Below are 7,902 nucleotides of genomic sequence, written 5' to 3'. Positions count from 1 at the left end.
CGCGGGCGCGGGCTGCGCACGGCCCGGAACACGCGCTTTTCCCTTTCTCTGCAAGCGGGAAAGGCCTGTTCACCAGGCGGGCAGGCGGCGGGGCCTCGGCTGAAACCCGAGCTCCCTGCGATCTCCGCTGCGAGAAGGGGCGGGCTGGGAGAATTCCTGAGAAAAGCCCCTCTGGAAAAAACCAAACCCTCCGAAAGACGAGGGCCTGCCCCTCCCCCGGCCCCTCCACACCGCCCGCTCAGCCCTCACCTGCGACCCAGCCTGGGCCTGGCCGCCTTCCCCGCCCCCACTCTTCGGCTCCATCTCCCTGACCTTTCCGAGGCCTGGGCTGGGGTGCCTCGGAGGAAATGAAATTGTTCTGGAGATTACAGTGGGGCTTTGGGCCAGAAGCACCCCCGCCTTCTCATGCTTGCATGTTAAATGCAAACTTGTATCTCTTGTCACAAGAATGGCCAAATTTTCTCGCTTATTTGCAGTTTTGCAAAGTGCTACACACAGATCAGGGAACCTGAAGGCCTACGGAGACCCACGTTGTGCAGGTTTGTCGGGGTCCCCTGGCAGTGAGCGCAATGATAGGTGAGCCCGGCCGCACCCCAAGACAGAGCGGTGCCATGCTGGGCACCCACAGGCTCCTTCAACAGTTTCAAGCAACAGGTCCCCCACACGGGGGCAGGCCCTGGGTCTCAGAGTTTAGAATCTTCCTCGGTGACCTGGGACAGAGAGGCCCCACCCACAGGTCTCCCTTCCAGGGAATTCCTTCCCTGCAAATGACCCCTCTGTCCCACAGCCCAGGAATCTCAGTACTCCTTCACCTGTCAGGCCTTGTTTCTGGGCTTCAACAGGCCCCACTGTGTAAAGCTATTGGTGCTTTCAACCTCCATGTTCTGAGCCAGGAGTGGTGGCACATGCCTGTCATCTCAGCACCAGGGAGGCTGAGGCAGGAGAATCACCAGGAGTTTGAGGCCAGCCTGGGCTATCTAGAGTTCAAGACCAGCCCTGACCAGCCTAAACTATATAGTGAGATCCTGTCTCAAAAAAAACAAATGACCTGGGCTGGGGATTTAGCTCAGCGGTTTGGTGGCCTGCCTTGCAAGCGCAAGGACTCGAGTTTGATTCCTGGTACCAAAAACAAACAAAACAAAACAAAAAAAAAACCCTGCATCTTCTTCTGACATGATTGAAAATGAGGAGGAAAGAAGGAAAAAGGAGGAGGAGGAGGGAGATACAGAACAAAAGATGGCCAAAGGGAAAACTGAACAATTTCTTACTCAAATTCCCCCTAAATCAGTCTTTCTCCAGAAGAGGGATAACAGCTACTCTCAGTAATTAGTTTCTCAAGGTAACTATTTTGGGGTGAGTGCTGGGTTGTGGTTTGAACCCAGGGCCTCATGCATGCTAAGCAAGTACTTTACCACTGAGCTCCATCTTTGGCCCTTGAGATAACTTTTCTGAGTGATATTTTACTCCCACACCTGACTGGACCCAACCTGAAGAGAGGAAGGAGCTGGTAGTTTAAGGGAGATAAACAGCTCTATAGGGCGCAATGGCCTCCCTGTAGCCACTCATCACTCGCCAGAAAGCCTGGGAGACTCAAGCTGCAGGAACCCAAGTGCTCTGCCCACAGCCAATCTCAGCCATGGTCAGCTCGAATTAGATTTAAAAGAGATGGTGGGGCTCAGGGTTCCTTCCCTTCCCTGGCCCAGGCTCTGGGAAGCAGATCCTCCTGCAGAAATATTGCTGTCCTTGGGAGCGTGGAAGCCAGCCATCACTGTGATGGATAGACAAGAGGACCGTGGCAGAGAAAGGAGCAGGTATATGGCAAAGGAGCGAGAAAGAGGAGCTGCTTGCTTTTGCCCAAGTCTGTAACGCAGCCTGGCTCCATCCATCTGAGTGTATCCTCACTCAGTCACCAGAGTCAAAGAGAAATCAGGCTCTGGGTTTATGGCCATGGTGTGTGTGTGTGTGTGTGTGTGTGTGTGTGTAGGGGTGTGCCTTTCCCAACCCTGGCTAGCACAGAAAGGAGCCTATAATAGGTAAGAAAAGCGCCCTCTCTTTCTCTCTCTCTCTCTCTCTCTCTCTCTCTCTCTCTCTCTCAGCCTAGGCCACAGCCCACAGCAAGTGTGAGGAAGTCTTCCTCATTAAAGAAATCCTTTGTATGATGCTGCATTTCTTTCCCAGATTCGTAGTGGCCACACGGAAGGAGGAGGCAGCTGCAGTAGCTGCTGCTTCTACATGCAGGCATCCAGCAGTGTGTGCCTAGCAGCAGACTTGGTGTCCCCAGTGTGAAGAGCCCAGGCTTTGCCCATTAGGCTGTGACTGAAAACAATCCCCCTGCTCCAAGCAGCCTCCACAGCGCCTACCCCAAGTCCCTAAACAGATTCCTGGACTGCGAGAGCACAGTTCATAGCATGAACATCTAAGGGCTGGATTTGGTAGGGGGAAGGAAGCGCAGAGAATTCCCACCCGATTCTGAAATCACCAACACACTCACATGCAGTAGCCAGTATTTGCGCCTGTGTATGTGACAGTGTCATACTTTTGTCCCCAGAATGACACTTCAAAAATATTTCTCCTACATACCACCAGAGGCTGTTTTTACACCCCACTGTTGCGAGTCAGTCTCCTGTAAACCATATTTGTGCGTTTTCCCCATAGATTTTAATGAAAGAAGAATTGTGCAAAAGCCACTGCTTTGTCCCAGAACTGAAACAAAGACTAACACACAGGAAAGATGCAGCCTCTCCAAAATGCCCTCTTCTCTGATTTGGGAGCGAAGTGCCTGGAGTCACCAGCCCATAATTGTGGTTGATATTTAATCCTCCTTGGTACAAAGCTCATCTTTCCTCTACGCAGGAGTACCATTGAGATATGACTAACCTTTAGGGTTATATCCCAAACCGGGAGTCCGGGGCTTACACTCAGATTGCCTGGGCCTCTTCTAACCTGAACAAAAAGGATTTGAAGAAAATCACATTTTTTCCCCCTTCGCAACAAAGCATTCCTAATCACTTCAGCTCGTTGGTGAATTTTTATTCCCGTGTCCACTTGGGGTATTGAAATCGATCGCCGCAATATTTAATATATTACACTCCTAGGGTCATTGCTCTCCTAAGACCAAATTCTCTCCCTTTTGCCCTCAACTCAGCCTGGCTTCTATCCTCCCAGTCCCATCTGTCCAGGCCCTCCATTTATCTGTCCACACAACGCCTTTAATTCCCAGCCCAGCCAGACAACTTCACGTTTATTCTGTTTTCTTCTGGTATGGAAAATTCTGAAAGCTGTAGGCAGCAGTGCACTTAAAAGGGAAAACGAGGAGTTCAGTAGATTGCAGAAAATTAACCTGCCACAAACAACCTCATTAAAGCACTGCCTACCAAGAGTTAAGAATTAATAGCAAAATGGATGGGAAAAAAACCCTTGAGTGAAGAGACCTTAAACCTCTTCCCCTGGAAGGTGCATAATTTACAAGCCCACCCTAACATTCACTTTTACTTCCCTTTCCTAGTGATCTGTCCCATAACCTTGTAATCCACTGCTGGGGCGTTTTCTCTTTGGTCCTTTTCTTCTTTTTTTCACACACCTGTAGGTTTGCAAGTTCGAATACTTTCTCATATTTTTTTGTTCAAAAATGCACTTATATTGTTTGGAGCCTTTTAATTTAGAGAGACACTTTAAGAGACTCCTGGAATACCCTTTGGGAGTCCTTAGATGATTTGAAGAGTGCCCTTAAAAGAATTGTGTTTGGATAGGAGGGGGTGTGTGGTAAGATCACGCAGAAAAGAAGCCTGAAAAACCAGAATGAGGGCATTTTGGAGGTGTAGGGTTCTGACAGTGCTGTGCTTTCTTCTGCACATGAACTTCGTATTTAAGTAAAGCCCATGTACACGGGCTTTAAGTTGCTTTTCTAATAAAAATTGGGCAGTGTGTTCTCTATTGGCATTTTATATGCATAATCTCATTTCGATGCAGAGCTGCATACTAAATCCTGGAGCAGGCAGATGAGAATGCTGTATTACACTCAATTTCATTGGCTTCAATGAGACTTGCACATTGCCATTTCCATTGTAATGGCTTATCTTTGGCTGGAATTTTACACATTGACATGCTATCCCTTCTTTGGCCGGGATCCTGAATGAAGAAACCCTGTCAATGGAACAGCCATAATGATTCCATTCACATTATAGCAGGTAACCGAGATCAATGGTCCTGACAGTGTTTAGAAAAGATTTCCTGCTTTTCTTTGCCTTAATCATGATTTTTTTTTGCACTTTTTTTTTTCCTCGAAGGAGATCGCATTTAAAAATCAATCTTGCAGTACACACTGAAGTATTGGTTCAAAACAGGAAGAGATAGGAAATTCACAATCAAGATGCTCCTAATTCAGCCTTCGGTTGTGTCAGGATATTATGTGTAGCCCTCATGTGCAGGATCAGATCCTATTCAGATAAACCAGCTAGAGATTGATGCAAAGGATGAGATTTCAGAAACCCTGGTCACCCCAGTCTTCAAAATAAGTCATGTTTCCTTCCCATTGAAGTTCTGTGAAATAACTTGTCTTCCTCCTATTTGTCATGTGAAATCACAAATAGCAACATGTACAAGGTGATATGAAATGTTGGTACTTTAGGGAAAGTAGATGGTACAGAGGTAGTTTTTCTAAAGAAGGTGGCAGGAGCGGATAACTAATTTCCTAATTTACTGGATTTATAGTGTATAAAGATATAAAAGGGCGAAAGCAACACAAAGATGAAATGTTTTTGTTGTTTTCTTAAAAATGACAGGAGCAGCAGAAACAATTGGATAATTCAAATGTTAACCAAACTCTTCAACTTAAAAACCTTCCTTATTTAGGAAAGAGACCAACCAGCCCTTTTAAAATCATTGGTGGTCATCATACACACTCTGAATTCTCCAACATATATGTTTAAGAAGCCTCTATTATTAACAGAAAAAAATAAAAGCTGGCTTTCTGAACACCAATTTGCCACAGGACCTGTAACACTTGGGACAAAATTAAAAGCACCTCTTCACATCTGCATCTGGCCATGCACGCCACTGCCAAGCCCCGGCCATGTGTTTGTGGAGCGGCCCCGCCTGGTCTGGAGATACACACTGTTTTTTTATAGTCTGACCAGAATAGCTCAGCACACAGGGCAGGAGGCTGGGAAGCCCTGGCCTCTCACCCCTGCGAGGGAGCACCTCAGGCTCCCAGGCTGCCCCTCGGCATTAGTTGAAGGCCAGCTCTTCCCCTCTCCCTGCTCTGGAGAAGGGATCACAGGATCCAGGTCTTTCCTCAGCCCTCACCTGGATGAAAGGGTGAGGGAGGGGGTGGGGAAGGAGAGACGGGCCAGGCTGAATAGAATAGAGTGACAAAGGGGGGGGGTAAAGGGAAAGAGGAGAAAAGTAAATAAACCAGCTCCTGGCAATTCCTACTGTATCCTGCACATTTTCATTTCAGTGGGTAGGACCAAGACGTACCTGAGAGTTGACCATCTGCTGGTCTGCATGTTTGGCCCCAATGTACAGGAAGAAAACTCATCTGGGACATTTGCACCCCTGACAGGGTATCCATGTGAAGGGAGGGAAAGAGAAAGAAAAAGAGAGACAGAGAGGAATGCAAGTTGAAATGTGCCTTTATTCCTGAAAGGTCCAAGAATCTAGATGCCTGCCCACTGACCAAGTTGTTGCCTTAAGATCCCTTGAAGGTGCGGGTGGTAGGTAGCAACGTTCACAGGAAAGGGGTGGGCTGCTGCAGAAGGCTCAAGCAGTGTCTGCTTGCTGTTTCTCCTTTCTGTTGCTCACCCACTTATCACAAGTATTGTTTTTTTCCTGGAGCTGACTTCAACTGATCTTAAAGAAGCCAGGCACTCACAATGGGAATGACGGCCCTGCCTTCTGCTGTCCTACATGTGCTCCTCCGATAACTCAAGTCTTCAGAATTCTGAGTTTATTTGTTTGTAGTTCCTTTCTTTGTTTTTGCGGCTTGGGGAAGAGGGCAGTCAGCTTTCCCTCTGTTGCCTCTCTTCATTCTGTTTGGTGTATCCGTGCTGGGGAGGCTTCTGCAGACCTGTGAGTGGTTGCTCTTTGCTGGAATGGCAATGTTTTAGGGCCCAACTCCATTGCCTGCTAAGCTTTTTCCATCCCAAAAGGGTCAAACACAAACAGAGTGATGGCACTGCTGATGAGTAAGTGGGTCTTCTGGAGAGCCTGCTGCTGTCTCTGCCTCTTCTCTGGTTCAGCCTGACCTCAAGGAAGGTCCAGGCAGCAGGAGCCCTGAGCAGAGATACCCTAGAATCCTAGGTTCTTGGGTTGTTGCTCCTATATTCCTCTCAAACTGTACATTCATGCACACATCTTCAAGCAGCAGGTTTTCTTAGTCTCTGTTGGAATCCACCCCTACTTACCCATCTCTGGGCCTGAAAGGTCTCTTGCAGCAAGGGGACAACCACTGCCCTTCCCCCCAGCTAGGCACCGCGACCTGCAGTCATGGCCCTGGCTGCAAAAGAATAGAAAGCTCCTTGTCCTACGACTCAAGCGGCTCAGCCCTGGGAGAAGTACTGGGGGCCATGCAGTGTCTGTTCCCCAGCCAGTGAAATATTTATTCAATCCAATCGGGCAAACGTTTTTGGAGCACCCACTCTGGCACTTCTAGGTGCTACTGTGAGGTCCTAGGAAAATAGATGGGGGACTGGCAGTCAGCGATGGAAGTGTGAAGGGACCGCATGGAAGCCATTGACAAGGGTTTAACACCACATATTTTGGGTCGTGTTTTTCCAAGCAAACCAGAGTGATCTTCTGGGAAAGGCAATGCGCAGGATGAAAACATCCTATTTGGAGAGGCAGGAAGGACGGGAGCTCAGCCATAGCCTGTGAGTGGGTTAATCACTCAGGAAAGGGGCTTGGGAGCCCAAGGCTTGAATTTGGCGAATTTGTGCAATTTGGAGCATTTCAACTTAGTATTGATCCCTAAACTCAATTTTGAAAACAGCCTCCACTGCAGATGTGTGGGTTGTGTTATCCCAGTATTTGCACGCATCGATTGGGCCAAAATAAAATGCATCATACTCTCCACAAAGAAGGAAGAGGCAGGGACAGTCACAAGAGGAATAGGAGAAAGTGCATAGTTAATATGGGTTGTACGCGGATTCTCGAAACAAGTGCTTTACACCCAGGGGGATTTCACGTAATAGCTAATTTGGTGAGAGCCAGAGTGGCAAGCAGAGGGCCATCTTAGGAGGAAAGGGAGCTAGCTGAATACAGGTTTTTCTGATTGGAATTAACATTTCCCTGTGATTTGCATTAGCTAATGTCCAAACACTAACACAACCCACCTAACCCAGGCTTTTTCTTCCACCAGTGTAGAAATTTTCTTCCAAGGCCAGAGCTCCGAGGCTGGGGAGAGGCGGCCGCTGCTTTTCCCCGACCCACCGGGTCCTAAGACCTGGGCAAGGCCGACCCAGGAAGCACTTTCCGCCGCCCCTCTGGCCTGCAAGCCCCAGCCTGCTCCTCTCCTCAAAGTTCAGGCCAAGACCCCCACGCCTGCCGGCTTCTGCCCATTCCTATCCTGGTTCCCAACTGTCTGGAAAGGGTGCTAGAGGAGATAGGAATATTTTATCTCGGGCTAAAGAAGAAATTCTTCCCCTTGTTCAACAGACAAAACCCAAACCCCTTCCTCTTATTCCTCTTGTCTTTCGAGTCCCTTTCAGATTTCTAATGGAGAAACTGTGTGTGCGCGTGTGTGTGTGTGTGTGTGTGTGTGTGTCCCCGCGTGAGAGAGGGAGAGAGGAGAGGGAGGGAAGAAGAGAGCTCTTTAAACAAAAGACAAGGAGGCCCAGCTAGGGGCCTGGAGCTCTCTCCCTCCGCGGGCGCCTAGTTGGGCCTGCAGCCCCTCCAGCTCCCAGG

The 7,902-nt window shown here is 48.6% G+C and overlaps 1 long non-coding RNA gene across 1 annotated transcript; it reads left to right on the top strand.

The window, feature by feature from the left end:
* Positions 1–92: 92 nt before the first annotated feature.
* LOC104859299 lies at positions 93–3,221 on the top strand. The gene is made up of 3 exons (XR_779343.2): positions 93–539; positions 1,704–1,811; positions 2,179–3,221. It is a non-coding gene; the product is annotated as an uncharacterized LOC104859299 (long non-coding RNA).
* Positions 3,222–7,902: the final 4,681 nt, after the last annotated feature.

Source organism: Fukomys damarensis, unplaced genomic scaffold (assembly GCF_012274545.1).
Source record: "Fukomys damarensis isolate Sample0158 unplaced genomic scaffold, DMR_v1.0_HiC HiC_scaffold_37, whole genome shotgun sequence".
NCBI lineage: Eukaryota > Metazoa > Chordata > Mammalia > Rodentia > Bathyergidae > Fukomys > Fukomys damarensis.
Note: the sequence above shows the minus strand (reverse complement) of the source record. Positions and strands in the feature narration are given on the sequence as shown.